The following is a 16870-nucleotide window of genomic DNA, read 5'->3' on the forward strand; positions in this document are numbered from 1 at the left end:
GAATGGGATAAAATACTTGCAAAGTATATATCCATCAAGGGATAAATATCTAGAACATACACAGAACTCAAACAATTTAACAGTATAAAAACACAAATAACTCAATTAAAAAATGGCAAGGGGCTGAACAGACATTTCTCAAATGAAGATATACAATAAGCCAAAAGGTACATGAAAAAAATGTTCAAAATCACTCAGAATCAGGGAAATGGAAATTAAAACCACACTGAGATTTCATCTCACCTAAGTTAGACCAGCTTTTATCAAAAAGACAGAGAATACCAAATGCTGGTGAGAATGAGTAGAAAGGGGAACTCTTCTACACTGTTGGTGGGACTGTAAATTAGTAAAGCCATTATGGAAAACAGTGTGGAGATTTCTCAAAAAACTACAGAGAGAACAATCATATGATCCAGCAATCCCACTACTGAGTATATACCCAAAGGATGGAAATCATCATGTTAAAGTGATATCTGTATTCCCATGTATATCACAGCTCTATTTACAATAGGCATGATATGGAACCAACCTAAATGTCCATTGATGGATGACTGGATAAAGAAAATGTGGTATATACACACAATGGAATACTACTCACCCATAAAAAAGAATGAAATTCTGCCATTTGGAGCAACATGGATAAGCGTGGAGAAAATTATGTTAAGTGAAATAAGTCAGGCACAAAAAGAGAAATACTGCATGCCCTCACTCATAAGTGGGAAGGAAGGAAGGAAGAAAGGAGAGAGCAGAACTATGAATACTAGAGGTAGGAAAGGGGGAGAGGTAGGTAGTTATGGTGATATTGGGTAATGGGCACAAAGAATACTCACTATTTGTAATGATGAAATGTGCCAATAATACAGATTTAATCATGATATATTGTACACAATTACTGATAGTCAACTCTACACCCCATAAATACGTATAATCAATTTTGTTTCAATTAAAAATAAATAAATAAATAAATAAATAAAACAAAATGAAATATATTGTAAGTTCAGAAACCCAGTTAACCAAATAGAGTAAGGAAGAAAATTCCCAATCACCACCAACCATCTCCCAACAAGAGAAACCAAGGACCCAGGAGGAGCAGTATGCCTGTAGGAAAGAGAAACCCCAATCAGGGTCACACATTCAAATTGAGGAGCTCCACTACACACCAGTGCACCCATAAGGGTCACAGGATGCTAGCTGGGGTGACAACAAGCACACCTAGGGTCACAAACCCCAGCCAAACAGTAACAGGGAACCCAGACACTTTTCTCAAGATCTTGAGAGCTCACTCACATCCTCATGAACCAACACAGTGTTCACTAACCTCAGCAACGAATCACCAAGTGCCTAGGCCATGGAGGCACTCACATGCAACTAAACACTGAATATGGCTGAAATACCCACATGGAGACTATACAACTATGTCTACCCAGAACCAATATGAAAACACCCTATTCAATGGTCAAGATAAAACAAATGTACAGGAGGAAGTCTCTCTCCTCAAAGCCCAGAGTAAAAGAAGCAACTGCTTTACCAGATGACCAGACATCAGCATAGAGATACCAGAAATAAGAAAAAAAAAAAAAAAAAGAAAAAAAAGAAAATATGACACCACTAAAGGAATACAATAATTCTCAAGTACCAGACCCCATAGAGCAGGAAATCCTTGAAATGACTGAAAAGGAATTCCAAGCAACAATCTTAAGGAAACTCAATGAGACACAAGACTCCTTTACATAACACAGCAAAAGCAGAAACTGTATCCAGGATATGATAGAGGAAATGTACAGAGAGATTAATACCTTAAAAATAAATGCAGCAGAACTCCTAGAACTGAAGAATTCACTCAGTGAGATAAAAAGCAAAACTGAGAGCTTAAGCAACATGATAGAGCAAGCAAAAGAAAGAATTTCCGATCTTGAAGACGATCTTTTTGAAATAACCCAGTTGGACAGAAAAAAGAATTAAAAATAGTGAAGAAAATCTAAGAGAGCTAGCAGACAACCTTAAGCACACAGACATCTGAATCATAGGTGTTCCAGAGGGGAGGAGAGAGGAAAAGGCATTGAAAACCTATTCAATGAAATAATAGCGGAAAACTTCCCAGGTATAGGAAGAGACATGGACTTTCAGATCCAGGAAGCTCAAAGATCCCCAAATAGTTTCAACAAAAAAAATATCCTCTCCAAGACATGCTACAGTCAAACTGGCAAAACTCAAAGACAAAGAGAGAATCTTAAAAGAAGCAAGAGAGAAGTGTCAAGTAACCTAAAAGGGAGCGTCTATCAAACTAACAGCAGACTTCTCAACAGAAACTCTACAGGCCAGAAGAAAATGGGATAGTACACTTAAAATACTAAAAGAAAAAAACTGCCAACCAAGAATAATATACCCAGCAAGGCCATCCTTAACAAATGAGGAAGAAATAGCGTTATTCCCAGACAAAAAGAACCAGAGTTCACCACCACATGACCAGCCCTACAAGAAGTCCTCAAAGGAGTCCTGTATTTGGAATCTGAAAAATGATAACCACTACCACAAATACAAATGTAGGACAAAACCCACTGGTAGGACAAAAATGCAAATGAGGAAGAGAAGGAAACTATCTCTTACCACCTCAAAAAATTAACAAAAGCCAAAGACAAACAATAAAAGAGGAAAAAAAGAATAAAAGATATTTAAAACATCTAAATGTATATTAATAAAATGCCAGGAGAAAAATAATGTTTCAATAATAACCCTAAATGTAAATGGATTAAATTCCCCACTCAAAAGACAAAGACTGACTGGATTAAAAATCTAGAACCAATTATATGTTGTCTTGAAGAGACTCATCTCACCTGTAAAGACACACATGGACTAATAATGGGATGAAAAAAGATTTACCCACATATGGAAATTAACAATGAACAGAAGTAGCTATTCTTATATCACATAAAATAGCCTTTAAGCCAAAATACCATAAAAAGAGACAAAGGCCATTACAAAACAATAGAGATCTATTCAGCAAGAAGATATAACAATCATAAATATATATACAGCAAACACTATTTAACCTAAAGAACAAGACTCCAATATGATAATAGCTGGGGACATGAACACTCCTCTCTCAGCAATGGACAGATCATCTAGGCAACAAAGCAACAGAGAAACACAGGGTTTAAACTACACTTGAAATCAACTGGATGTGGCAGATATGTACAGAACATGTCATCCAACAACTACAGAATATACATTCTCCTCATTATCCCATGGAACATTCTTCAGGACAGACTGCATTTTAGGTCACAAATCAATGTCAACAAATTTTAAGAAACTGCAATCATTTCAAGTACTTTTTTGGATCACAATGGATTTAAACTAGAAATCAATAGTAAGTGAAACTCTAGAAACTATACAAATATATGGAAATTAAACAACATACTCCTGAACAACATATGGATCCAAGAAGATATTAAAAAGGAAATAAAGGGCCGGCCTGGTGGCTCACTGGAGAGTGTGCCGCTTGGGAGTGCAGCGGCGCTCCCATCGAGGGTTCGGATCCCATGTGGAGACCGGTTCCCGCTCACTGGTTGAGCGCGGTGCGGGCGCAATGCCGAGGGTTGCGGTCCCATTGCCGGTCCCCGGTGCGGGCGTGACACCAAGGGTTGCGATCCCGTTACCGGTCAGTAAAAAAGACAAAAAGGAAAAAAAAAAAAAAGGAAATAAAAACAATTCTTGAAACTAATGAAAATAAAGATACATCATACCAAAATCTGTGGGACACTGCAAAAGCAGTACTAAGAGGGAAATTTAAATTTTGCAATAAATGCTTACATAAAAGGAATAGAAAGATTTCAAACGAACAACTTAACACTACACCTCAAAAAACTAGAAAAACAAGAAAAATCCTATCCCAAAATTAGTAGATGCAAAAAAATAATTAAGATCACAGCAGAACTAAATGAAATAGATACCCAAAAAATGAAACAAAAAGTTGGTTTTTTAAGAAGATAAGTAAAATAGACAATCCATTACCTAGCCTAACTAAAAAAAAAAGAGATGACCCAAATAACAAAAATCAGAAATGAAAAAGGAGACATGATAACCAATACCACAGAAATACAAAGACTTATTAGAGACTATTATAAAGAACTATTTGCCAAGAAATTTGAAAACCTGGAGGAAACAGATAAGTTTCTGGACACATACAAACTACCAAGCCTGAATCAAGAAGAAATGGAAATCCTAAACAGACCAGTAACAAGCAACAAGACTGTAGCAGTAAGCAGCAGTCTCCCAACAAAGAAAAGCCCAGGTCCAGATAGCTTTATTGTTGAATTCTACCAAAACATGAAACAGGAATTAATACCAATTCTCTTCAAACTATTGCAAAAGATTGAAACAGGTCATTTCAATTCATTCTTAAACTCATTCTATGAGGGCAGCATCACCCATACCAAAACCAGACAAAGAGACAAGAAAAAAAAAAAAAAAAAAAAGAAAACTATAGGCCAATATCTCTGATGGCCATAGATGTAAAAATCCTCCACTACACATTAGTAAACAGAATAAATCAACACATGAAAAATATTATGTACCATTGTCAATTGGGATTTGTGCCTGGGATGCAAGGTTGGTTCAAAATACGTAAGTCAATAAATGTGATACATTACATCAACAAAATTAAGGACAAAAACCATATGATTACCTCGATAGATGCAGAAAAAGTATTTGACAAATTCAACATCCCTTCATGATAAAGACTCTCAGCAAATTAGGTATTAGGTAACTCAATACAATAAAAGCCATATACAACAAACCCACCATAATATCATGCTGAATGGGAGAAAGCTTTCAGCTTTTGAGGAACAAGATAAAGATGCCCATTCTCACCACTCCTATGTAACATAGTATTGGACGTGTTAGCCAGAGCACTCAGGCAAGAGAAAGAAAGGGTATCCTGATTGGAAAAGACAAAGTCAAACTGTCCCTGTTTGCAGATGACATGATCCTATATAGGGAAAAGCCTGAGGACTCTACAAAAAAACTCTGATGGATGATAAACAACTTCAGAAAAGTTGCAGGATACAAAATTAATATGCAAAAATCAGTAGTGTTTTTATACTCCAACAACAAACTAGCAGAAAAAGAAATCAATAAAGCCAGCACACTTTCAATAGTCACCAAAAAAATAAAATACCTGGGAATAGGTTTAACTAAAGAGGTGAAAGATTTGTACAAGAACTACAAATCACTGCTAAAAGAAATTAAAGAGGACACAAAAAGATTAAAAGACATTCCATGTTCTTGGATAGGAAGAACTAACATGGTGAAACTGTCCATACTACCCAAAGTGATCTACAGAGGCAATGCAATTCCCATCAAAATACCAATGACATTCTTCACAAAAACAGAAAAAACAATCCAAACATTCATATGGAACAAGAAAAGACCCCAAATAGCCAAAGCAATCCTAAGCAAAAATAAATAAATAAATAAATAAATAAATAAATAAATAAAGCCAGAGGCATAACACCACCTGACTTCAAATTATACTACAAAGCTATAGGGACCAAAACAGCAAGGTATGGCATAAAAACAGACTTTTGGTCCAACTGAACTTAATAGAGAGTCCAGAAATCAACCCACATACTTACAGCCAACTGTTATTTGACAAAGGCAACAAGGTCATACACTAGGGAAAAGAATACCTCTTCAACAAATGGTGCTGGAAAAACTGGACATACATATGTAGTAGAATAAAACTAGACCTGTGCCTCTCACCATATGCCAAAATCAAAACAAAATGGATTCAAGACTGAAATATAAGATGTGAAACAATAAAATTCCTAAAAGAATACACAGGGGAAACACTTCAGGAAGTAGTAATGGACAAAGACTTTATGAATAAGACCCCCAAAGCACAGGCAACAAAAGAAAAAATAAACAAATGGGATTCTGTCAAACTAAAAAGCTTCTGCAGAGCAAAAGAAACAGCAAAGCAAGAAGACAACCTACAGAATGAGAGAAAATATTTGCAAACTACACATCTGACAAGGGATTAATATCCAGAATAAACAAGGAACTAAAACAACTTTGGGCCAAGCCCGTGGCGTACTCGGGAGAGTGCGGCGCTGGGAGCGCAGTAGCACTCCCACCACGGGTTCGGATCCTATATAGGGATGGCCACCGGTGCGCTCACTGGCTGAGCGCGGTGCAGCCAGTCTCAAAAAGGACAAAAAAAAAACAAAAAAAACTTCACAGTAAAAAAAACAAGTAATGCAATTAAAAAATGGGCAAAGGAGCTGAATATATATTTATTTCTCAAAGGAAGATATATAAACAGCCAACAGACACATGAAAAAATGCTCAGCAACTCAGCATTAGGGAAATGCAAATTTAGACCACACTGAGACAGCATTTCACTCCAGTTTTGGCCAATATCAAAAAGACAGAGAATAACAAATGCTGACAAGGATGAGGAAAAAGCAGAATATTCCTACACTGTTGGTGGGACTGTAAATTAGTGCAGCTATTATGGAAAACAGTATGAATGTTCCTCAAACAACTACAGATGGAACTGTCATATGATCTAGCAATCCCACGGCTGGGTATATACCCAAAGGAATGGAAATCATCATGTCAAAGGGATACCTGTACTCCCATGTTTATCACAGTTCTATTTATAATAGACAAGAGTTCGAACCAACCTAAATGTCCACTGATGGACTACTGGATAAGGCAAATGTGGTATATAGACACAATAGAATACTACTCTGCCATAAAAATGAATGAAATTCTGCCATTCACAGCAACATGGATGAACTTAGAGAAAATTATGATTAAGTGAAATAATTAGCCAGGCACAGAAAGATAAATACTGCATGTCCTCACTCATAAGTTAGAAGTAGCAAACAAATAAATAAGAAATGATAAAGAGGAAGATACAACAATCACAATAATTTATTGATTTTCAAAGGAGAGAATAGAACTGAGGCCACCAGAGGTGGGAAGCGGGGGTAGGAGGTTTAGCAAGAAACTGGTAAATTTCCATAAAAAATGATTACATTGTATAATGTTAAATACACTAATTATCCTGATTTGAGCATCACATATTGTACGTAGGTGTTGATATTCAATGCTGTACCCAACAGATACATACAGTCAATTATGTTTCAATAAATAAAAATTTAAAACCTTCTGTAAGAATTTTCCTACCATCAGTACTACCTGTCTTGATTACCAAACATAACTAATTGGGGCTGGCCCGGTGGCGCACTGGAGAGTGCGCCGCTCGGGAGTGTGGCCGCGCTCCCGCCAAGGGTTCGGATCCCATGTGGAGACCGGTTCCCGCTTGCTGGCTGAGCGCGGTGCGGGTGCAACACCGAGGGTTGCGATCCCGTTACCGGTCAGTAAAAGACAAAAAGGAATTAAAAAAAAAACAAAACATAACTAATTAGTATTCTACAAAAGAGTAACACTTTTTTATATAAGAAATGTTTAATGCTATAATTGGAAGAATTTTGCCCAGTAAAATTTTACTCACCTCTCTGCCAGTTTCAATTCTTTCTACTATTACTCTAGCTGACTTCTCTAACTTTCTGCTAAAAAAGAAGATGAATTGAACACATGGTTTGCTCTGTATCATTTATATATATAATATATAATACATATACGTATGTGATATACATCTATTTTAATTTCTATACTGATATATATTAGTGTTTTGGCATTGAATGAAATGAGCACAACTAAGCAAATAACATACTTGTTCTTTACACTCTTACTACATTTTAAACTATTTAATATAAATTCTGTCCATGTTTATATATACTATCGTCTAAAGGCATTTAACTTCAGATTACAAGACTGTGTAAATAAATACTTTATATAAAAAGAAAATTTTTAAAAAGCACCAAAATACTTGTTGAGAACTTACTGACAGAGAGAAAAGTATAAATTTGTAGATTTCTATGTCAAATATGGTCAGGTTTTGAATTTCAGAGATAAGTATAACTAAAATAAATAAAAAATATTTATGTTAAAGAAATTTTTTCCAGAAAAGAAAAAAGAAACACCTTTGATCACATGTTCTTGGTGTGCTATTAATATTTTAAATGCCAAAAATTCAAAATATAACAGCCTTATAATCAAAAGTTATTCAATACAGACAAAAAGAAAAAATGTTGGGAAGAATATATCTCTACATTATCTAAGGATAATTTTTTAAAAGAAAAAAAAATGCTAAGTTTGAATCTAGTCTAGTGTGATGAAGTAAAAAAAAAATAAAATCTAAGACTAGTATTTCAGAAAAAAATTTTTTTTTTCTTAAAAGAGATATTTTATTTACATGTTTAGGACACTCCTACTTATATTTGCTAGTATAATTGGCCTAAAGTAGAAGTTTTAATAGTTCAAATGGCTCAGAGGTACAGATAAGCTCTTATATCTGACATTCCATGCTAAAAAGAGAAAAATAATTAAGCTATTGAAAAATTTGGACAGCTTTAATATTGTTCATGTTATTTTGGTGACAAGACTGAAATCAAAGCAGCCAATACATGCATTACATCAGCTGCTTAGAGAAATACTTCACTGGATGTGGTCCCCATAGCAGCACAAGCAGCATCACCAGCATACCTCTCAGAGATAAAATTGTAGCGCTCCACCACAGACCTGTATGAGAAACTCTAGGGGAAAGCCCAGCAATATGTTTTAACCAGTCTTCCAAATGGTTCTGATGTTTGTCTTAGTTTGAAAAGCAATGGTTTAGGGAAGAGAAGCATCTGTACACCATGCCTGAAGGCCCTAGAACAAGCTTTTATGTTTTGGACTCCCCAAAGGAGGGCACTACTGACATTGTGAGCGAGACAATTCTTTGTTACCATGAACTTTTAGCATCCCTGGCTTTCTGGCAAGAATGCTTCTACACATTTACCATATCCCCAACGGCTGGTAACTACCTGGTTAAGAATCACTGATAGGGGGAAAGACTCCCTTTAGCCCTTCCATTATCTACCCTGAATCCACTCCTCTCCAAAGACCTTGACCACATTCTTCCTTTGCTTACAAATCACATCTGCTAGAAGAAGAAAGGAGGGGTGCTCCTGTTTGTCTGTAGAAACACACAACAAATGGGGTGTGAATGAAGGCACAAACTTTGCACTGAGGATAATTTTTACTAGTTATATCATATATCACTACCTTATTTTATATTCTTCCCTGATGTCAAGAATCAGTTTGTTCTTTCAACCACAAATATTTCACAGAAAGTAAATGGGGGAAAAATGAAATATTTACATATATGATCCTCATCAGGATAAGCTTCTACATTTAAAACATTCATCATCTATAATTACTATACACAAAGCTGGATAAAAAAAGAAATATCTTGCTACTAAGAGAGGATAATCTGCCACTAGGATTAAAAAATCACACACTCCCTTCGAACCATAAATTCAATCAGTGATCTACATAAAAGGAATTAGAATACACTACTTCATAATTCATGTTCTAAGAATTCATATATAACTATCACAAGCAATGACATCTACTAGGTTTAAAGCTCTCTAGAAAGGAGAGGGCTTATTATCTCCTTGTGGTAAAACTCTGGCATTTTTTCTTTTATCTCAACTGAGAAGTATATACTCTAAACTAGACGGTAAGAGGTGAGGGTGAGTGGGTGGTGATGTATACAGTTTTTATGCACTATCCCCATATTACTCTCCCTAGGAGAGAGTACTCTCAGGTAGCTGAGGTACACAAAAACCAAGGTTCAGGTACACTTATTTGGGCCATATAATGCATGTAGAAATAAAAGAGATTATACCTGGAACAACACCTAAGCAACTATCCTCCTGTCTTCTTTATTGTCTGTAATGTCATACTCTGACTCTCCTCCCTCCTATATGACTGATATGGAATATATAACTATATTCTGAGCTAGTACCAACTCATAATGTAGGAACCATCTACCTAAGAACAACTGGAGAACAGAAAGGGTCACAGGGAAATAAAGCAAGCTGGCTTAGGCCAGCTCTGTTCTAGGTCTTAAGGCTAAAGACTATATTCAGTTCCTGCTATGGGTTGAATGTCCCCCAAAAGTTCATGGGTTGGGAATGACCCTCATTGTAACAGCATTAAAAGAATGGGAAATCCAATTATGGTAATTGAAAGGTAGGGTCTTTAAGAGGTGATTAGATTGTGAGGACAGTTCCCTAGTGAATGGATTGATCCTTTCATGGAGTAATAGGTTGATGGTTTAATGGGTGGTCATGGGCATGGTTATAATAGCCTTGTAAGGAACGCAAGTGAGGCTACCTCTCTCTTGCTCAGCCATTAACCATGTAACACCCTGTGTTGCTGTGGAGAGTCACCACCAAGAGAAAAGGCCTCACCAGATATGTTCCCCGGATGTTGGACTTCCCAGCCTCCAAACTGTAAGAAATTTTATTTCATTATAAATTACCCAGTTTCAGGTATTCTAAGCAACATAAAAGTACTAATACATTCGCTCTTTCATACTCAGAGGACAAAAATTCACAATGCAAGAACAGAGGATGATAACAGGCAAATCTCTTTTTATCAGGGGACATGATTAATACTAACTTAAAGTTTTTTTTTTTTGTTTTTGTTTTTTTTTAGTTTAGCATCATTTATCTCAGCTGTTGTTATAGCTGTTGCATATCAGCCTGATCTGAAAACATAAAATGCTCTTCCAATTCCTCTTGTCCAAGACAGAAAGATCTTCCAGGTAGCATACTAACAGAATGAGAGACTCTGATAATGCCAACTTCAACAATGGTGCCATCCAGACAGGGAGACAGTCATGGCACATTCAACCATAGCTTCCAAAGATTTTGAAAAAGGAGCCTTTGGGGCCCAGGTTGCATGGCATTTCAGTGCTGTCAGTGTGAGTTTGTATTCCATAATGGTATTGGGAAGTAGGTTAAGCACTCACTGAAGCTTATCCCAGATTTGGGTTGTGGGTGCTTGGTCACTGGCTATCTCATTCCATATTGAAAGAACAACCTCTGGAAAGCAGACAGAGATCACAGCTCCACAGATCTCCTCCCTAATCATAAACTGTTCCCTCAACATGGCCATGATGAAATTCTCCCAGCAATGGGAGGCTAAACCCTTCCACAGCCGAATAATCCATGAACCACCGTTTTTATTTGCATCATCTTTCCACAGGGGTTTAATTCCTTCTTTGAAGAGATGGAAGTCACTGTGGCCTATCAGGTCTCCAAGACATACTATGTGGCTATAAAACCTCCAGTATTGCTCCACCGAGGCAAAAGTGCCAGTCTGATATTCTGCTCATAGCTTTCTGAGCTGGTGGGATGGCTAGGGGTCCTCCTAGAGTACCAGGAAGCATAGTTGTACTTCAAGAGATGCTCTTGCTGCTGCTCTGACTCTTGTCTCGTTCCGTTGTTTCCTTCTCACCATCCTTCTGTGAGCTGTTTTCTTCATTCTGATTATGGTCCCCACTGTCATCATCTTTCAAGGCATTGAACTTGTTCATTCTCTCCAACTTAAAGCTTTTATTCTTCACTTTATAGAATTTATCTTGTATAGAAACTTCTTATCACAATTATCTACATGAGAATTCTGAATATATATGTCATCTCTCCCAGGGTGATGGAGATGCAAAAGATTACTCAAAGCCCATTTCTTCTGAGCAATGAGAAGCCCTGAAGGGGTTAATTTCCACAAATTAATTCCTCTCAAGAGAGGCATTCCTCAGAAAATTAACACCAAACTAGGGTCTTCTCTCAGTATTTACTCTCCAGGCCAGAAAGTTACAGAAAAGGAACATAAACAAAAAGAACAGTAAGATAATTGTCATGGCAACAATCATTAGGTTTAGCTGCAACAAGGTCATCTGCCCTTGGAGCCAGCAATTTTGCTGTGTTAAAATTCATTATCTACAAGAGAGGCTTTATTTAGCCTGGGGCAAGTTTCCTGTCTTTCACAAGCTTAACATTTCTATATGTAATTTTTAAAAGTTAGGCTATACCTGAAACTACAGGGCCTTGGAAGCTAGGCCCTGTTAAATACATTTGCTCTATTAATGTTAGTATACTCCACATATGCCCCCCCCCCACCTTTTTTTAAAGAAAAAGCAAAATGCTAGAAATTAAGGAAGTGGTCATAAAATGATTGGGGCATTTCCAAAGGATCAGGACCTAGCTTGAAGGGACTCACATGTAGGACAACTTGAGTATTAAAATAAATAATGACAGTGATGGATTCTAACTCATTCAATAAAATAAAAATTCATGAGTTGATACTGATAATAAATAAACAAAGAAATAAAGAGAGGGGCAAAAACTTTCTTGTAAACCTTTCTTATAGTGGAGGGGCAACTAACAAATACAGAAGGATGGCAGAGTTGAAAAAAAACCCCAGCAGTTTGCAAGCATCATCAAATAAATGTAAACTAGTAAGTGAAAGTTTGAAAAGAAACAAGATGTTACATAGTCTGCAAGTAGCTCCCTACTAAATTGCTTATTAATTCAACAAGGCAAAATAGTAAACTTATAGGAAAGACATCTGGCAGACACCACCTTAACCAAAGTTAATATCACTGCGTACAAACCGACATAACATGCCGGCCTCCTGATAGGATGCACTAAGATGGACAAACAATCACTTCTGTGATATTCATGCCAAAAATGCATAACTTGAATCTAGTCATGAGGAAACATTAGATAAATCCAAAATGAGAAACTTGTCTCTACAAAAACTGGCCTCAACTATTAAAAAAGAAGTCCATGTATGAAAGACAAAGAAAGGCTAGAAACTATCTCACATTGAAGGGGACTAAAGAGACATACAATTACATGTTCCACAATCTGCAGGACTATAGGTTACATAATAATATGTAGCAAATTAAATATCCTGTTTTGATAATTGTACTATGACTATGTACGAGAATGTCACTGTTCTTAGAAAATAGTTAAGTATTTAGGAGTAAAGGAGAATAATGTCTGCAGTTTACTCCCAAACAGTCCATAAAAATATCATTATCATCATCATCATGATCATTATAATGTATATTAAATCCTCAGTTCTCTTTTCTTCAAACTAAATAATCTCAATTGTAGCCTTTGAAATCTACATGAGACAAAAAAATTCAAAGAATTGGGCCGGCCTGTGGCTCACCCGGGAGAGTGCGGTGCTGATAACACCAAGGCCACGGGTTCAGATCCCATATAGGGATGGCCGGTTTGCTCACTAGGTGAGCGTGGTGCTGACAACACCAAGTCAAGGGTTAAGATCCCCTTACTGGTCATCTTTAAAAAAAAAAAAAAAAAAAAATTCAAAGAATTGCCCAGTTTAAGCAGAAATTTGGGATGTTAAGAAAAGGATCCATAATTTCAATTCATTCAATTTAATAAAAAATTATTAAGTACTTATCCACAGGAGTTCTATATTTAAAGAGCAAACAGCCTAGTTGAAAAGGAAAACATGGACAAAAATAATTATGGTGTAAGAGAAACATAATGTAAGTACCAAAAATTAAGTATAAGAAAGTGCCAAAGGAATGTTGAAAGGGAGTGATTAATTTTGACTGCTATATTAGCTAATGTAACATTTACAATTTATTATGCACTATATTAAATGCTTTATATAATGATGCGTTGAACATACCAAAAATCCAGAAAGTATATACTGTTATTATCGCCATTCTACAGATGAGACAATTGAGGCACAGAGAAGTTTAAGTATTTGGCCACAGGTTATCTAGCTAGGTAGTCCCATGGCCAGGTTTCAAAGTAAGGGAGGCTGAATACACAGAAGAAGGCTTAATGAAAGAAGCAGCATCTGAATTGATCTTTAAGAGATGAGTATAATTTCAACAGGCAAAGGGAAAAGGAAGAATAATATTCATCACTGGAAGAAAAATAAAAGTGAAGACATAGAGATAGTAATTACAGGTTGTATAAGAGAAACAGTGAAAAGTTCAGGAGACGGTATGTAAGAAGCAAAGTGAAAAATGGAGAGGAGAGGATGGCAGATTGGATGGGCTTAAAAATATATATTAGATTTCATCTAATATAATAATGTGTTATTATAAGAGAATGATTCTTATAATATGCACCAAAATCCTGATGTATTTGGTATAAGGAGTCAGTCTTCAAGACATCCAAATGAACCAAGTACCAATAAAATCTTATTACAATACAATCTCTCCTAAAAGACAGAACAAGAACACAAATCCTGAGAACACATTCATAGTGATTCACCATACCCCTTATGTAATAATTTCATTTCACAAAGATCCTACTACCAGACAATGTTGTAAATTGCTAGAACTGAAAACAGCAAATGTAAAATTCCACAATTCTGCCTTAGTTTAACAAAGACTACACACCTTTTAGGTAACAGTGAATAAATTGTGAGTAAGCCATGTAGCTTTGTTGTTGTAGGTCCTTCTTTGTCATGATATTTATGAAACAAGGTGATCCAATGAAAAAGATATAATGAGAAATATATTCCATGAGCTCTGTTATATATGGACATCTAAATAGAAAAATGACTAGGCATGAATGCTTAATGTCAGGTCTTCTTGAATTGATAGCTGATATAATTGATTGCTCATATTAATAAGTGAAAATATCTTTTTGGCCCCATAGTAAACTAATTATGAATAAAGCAAAACGTGGCATTCAGAAGACTCTGTTTTCATTTCTATATAAATATAAGTAATAATAAAATCTGATTTTTATTTAGTAAACTATGTTCAACCTGTTCAAAATCTGTATTATAACCAGAGTATACAACCAAAATCCAATTGCAAGTACCACAAAAACAAACATTAAAATTTTTCAAAATGTCCAAAAACATTTAAAATTAAAACACTAACAAATGCATTAGCAATGGTTTTTGAATACAATTAATAAAAGAAAAAAAATAAATTTCATTTTTATAAAATATCTTTGAGGCAGAGATCTTAATTCCCCAAAATAATCTTCCCCCACTCGTGAAGAATCTTAAATTATTTCCTTGACAGAATATAATTGATCCTAGGAGGTCAAGATGGCGGAAGAGGAGAGCTGCCTGCCGCTTTTCCGCCACGAGTAGAAGCAGCCTGAGGCCCGCGCCAGATGCAGCTGTAGCAGAATCGGCGCAAAGGAACGGCTTCGAGAGGGTGTCTTTACCCTGCCAAGAACCAGGAATCTTCCCCCAACCTGCACGCACTACCTGCCGGTGTGCCGCGGCCCGCGTCGCAGCCGCAGCAGCAGACGTGGAAACATGGAGGCCTGAGCCAGCGTGTGTCACCCCGGGCTGCAGCGGTGACCGCAGCTTCTGACCTCCGCCCCCACCCGCCCATCCCTGGAGCTGGAAGCAAATCAACCCACAGCCGAGATAGGGAGACGTCCAGCGGGAGAGGCAGAAGCTCTGCGGAGAACATACCCCCTGTGGGACCACCACTGCGTGATCCAACAGGTAGGCTTTACCGCCGCCACCCAGCTGCATTCCCAGCCCAGCCCAGTGCACAAAGAGCTGGGAGACCCAGCAGGAGAGTCAGGAACTCCACAGGGTCCACGCTGCTGCCGCGCAATCTAGCAGCCCAGCCCAATGTGTACAGAGCACAGAGTCATCCAGCAAGGGAGACAGAAGCTCCGTAGAGTCCACACACCCTGTGGGGGGGCTGCAGCCGCGCGATCCAGCAGCAGGTAGGCTTCACCGCCACCACCCGGCTCCATCCCAAGCCCGGCCTAGCACGCACAGAGCAGGGAGACATCCTGCAGGGGAAGGGGAAGCTCTGCAGAGACCACACGCTCTGCGGTGCCTCAGCACAACCCAGCAGCCCGGGCCAGAGGGCACAGAACAGGGAGGCACTGAGGTAGTCATACCAAATTGGCAACCACAGCAACATCTTTGTCAGTCAATAGTGTCAAACCTGTGGACTGTGAAACCGCCTGCCACAATGAATAAACATCAAAGAAAAGATACCAGAAATACGAAAAATCAAGAAAAGTACACCACCAAAAGATAATAAATCTCATGCTCTAGATCCTATAGAAAAAGAAGCCCTTGAAATGACTGACAAGGAATTTCGAGTGATAATTCTAAGGAAACTGAATGAGATATAAGAAAACTCAACTAGACATCATGATGAAACGAGGAAAAGTATACAGGACCTGAAAGAGGAAATGTACTAGGAAATCAATGCCCTGAAAAAAAATGTAGCAGAACTTGCCGAACTGAAGAAGTTATCCAGCGAAATAAAAAACACAACAGAGAGTTTAACCAACAGGCTTGTGGAAGTTGAAGAGAGAACCTCTGAACTTGAAGAGGGGCGGTTTAAAATAACACAAGCAAAAAAAAAAAAAAAAAAAANTAGCAGAAGGAAAGAAATCATTAAGATCAGAGCAGAACTTAATGAAATTGAAACCCAAAAAGAATAGAAAAGATCAATGAATCAAAAAGTTGGTTTTCTGAAAAGATAAATAAAATTGACAAACCAATAGCATGGTTAACAAAGAAAAGAAGAGGGAAGATTCTAATAACAATAATTAGAAATGAAAAAGGTGATATTACAACTGATTCATCTGAAATACAAGGAATCATTCGAGACTACTATGAACAACTAGATGCCAACAAGTTTGAAAATCTGGAGGAAATGGATAAATTTCTGGACACACACAAGCTCCCAAAACTGAGCCATGAAGATGTAGAAAATCTGAACAGACTGATAACAATAAAGGAGATTGAAACTGTTATCAGAAAGCTCCCAACAAAGAAAAGCCCAGAACCAGATGGATTCACAGCAGAATTTTACCAAACATTCAAAGAGGAATTGACACCGATTCTTTACAAACTATTCCAAAAGACTGAAACAGACGCAAATCTCCCAAACTCGTTCTATGAAGCAAAC

General features: G+C 37.1%; 1 protein-coding gene and 1 pseudogene across 1 annotated transcript in view; both read right to left on the reverse strand.

Annotated features, from left to right (window-relative positions):
* The window catches only part of GSTCD (glutathione S-transferase, C-terminal domain containing), a gene marked incomplete at its 3' end in the record, with an annotated part of 119006 nt that overhangs the window by 78790 nt on the left and 23346 nt on the right, over positions 1-16870 (reverse strand). The gene's annotated exons all lie outside the window — the stretch shown is intronic.
* On the reverse strand, positions 10771-15319 carry LOC103599738 (annotated as a pseudogene).

This window comes from Galeopterus variegatus, unplaced genomic scaffold, assembly GCF_000696425.1.
Source record: "Galeopterus variegatus unplaced genomic scaffold, G_variegatus-3.0.2 Scaffold3074, whole genome shotgun sequence".
Taxonomy (NCBI): domain Eukaryota; kingdom Metazoa; phylum Chordata; class Mammalia; order Dermoptera; family Cynocephalidae; genus Galeopterus; species Galeopterus variegatus.